This window comes from Dermochelys coriacea, chromosome 7, assembly GCF_009764565.3.
Source record: "Dermochelys coriacea isolate rDerCor1 chromosome 7, rDerCor1.pri.v4, whole genome shotgun sequence".
In the NCBI taxonomy this organism is placed as follows: domain Eukaryota; kingdom Metazoa; phylum Chordata; order Testudines; family Dermochelyidae; genus Dermochelys; species Dermochelys coriacea.
In genome coordinates, this window is record NC_050074.1 from 82,868,320 (window position 1) to 82,869,773 (window position 1,454).

Sequence of the window (1,454 nt, forward strand, 5' to 3'; positions counted from 1 at the left end):
TTTGACACTAGAAAATAACAATAGAACAAAATCATTTGTGAAAGGACCAAAAAGGTATTCCTCAGCAGGGGAAGTTGCACCCCAATCTTTACCTGCTGCACATCTCACCACCTCCCTGCCTTTGTCAGTCTTGGAACTCCACACAGCTCTGCCTCAGTGTGTGAGAGAAAAAGTAAGAAAATGGCAAGGTCTGTGAATTTTATAATGCACTAGAATTTCAGCTACAGAGACATTGGTGAAAGAGGCCCAGATCATGGCTCCTTAAATTACATTTTCTTTAGTATGCAAAAGGTAGAGTGGGCATGGGAGTGTCATAATCCCATTTGGACAGTAGGTGGCACTGATTACTTACAATTTTGAACTTTGCTTTTGGCATCTGCTCTGTTCCCAGCAGGCAAAGCCTGTATCCAAGTAACTCTACAGTGCTGTCTCCTTGGAGGCATTTTAGTCCTTACTGTGGTATGGCATGTGTGTGTGCTGCGTGAGTGTAGGCCATGATGAAGGGGGTTCGTATGTTTGAGATTTCTGAAGACTGAGGGGGCACAAAGATAATCTTGTTCCAGGCACTTCCTTCCTGTCATTTTCACAACAAATGTAACATAAGATGTGACATGCAAGGGGAAAGGATCCAACTCGGAAGTGTCCAGGGGCAAGGACCCGGAGGAGTCTGGAGAGGTGCAGCGATCTGCATGCTGGATAAATATTAGACTGATCATCTTATCCAGCAGAACCTCACTAATTGTACAACAGGGAGACCCCTGCTACTAGGGTTGCCAACAGTTCCCTTATTTAAATAGAAAATTGCCTGTCCCGTACTAAATCAGTACAGGAGAACTTTTAGCCTGTATTTCAACAGCAGGGGAGCTATTCTCACGGGTGCATCTTTCCGCTCCCCTCCTGACTCTGGCCTTTCAGTGCTGCACAGGAAAGGCAAACATGGCCGTGTTCAGGAACTAACGGTTGAGAGGGGTGTGGAAAGATGTACCCAGGAGTACTGGCTCCCTGCTGGAAAGGGCCCCTTGCTGACTCCAGCGCTTGGCCCAGTCTGCTTTCCCTGTGCAGGCTCTGTCTGGCAAGGCAAGTGGATGGGGACGTGATGCTCTGGAACTCTGCTGAAGGGCTAGGGTCAGGAAGGGGTTCCATCTGGCAGGGGGTCAGTACTCCCCTGGTGTAGCTTCCCTGATCACAGAGTCTCTGCCAACATCCCCAGCAGGATGCACAGTGCCGCAGTAGGCAAATACCAGCCACTACAGCCTCCACATCAGCTCCTGGCACCGTGCAGAACCTGAACAGGAGTTGAAGTGGCTGCTCGCCCTGCACCTGAGGCCCTGGGTTCTCAGCAGCATCCAGAGCTGGAGAGAGAGAAACCCTAGAAAGTATGGTGGTCAGGGGAAAGGGACTTGCCACCAGAGGTTCAAGTCAAGTTTGGGAACCTCTAAGGTCTATCCTGTATT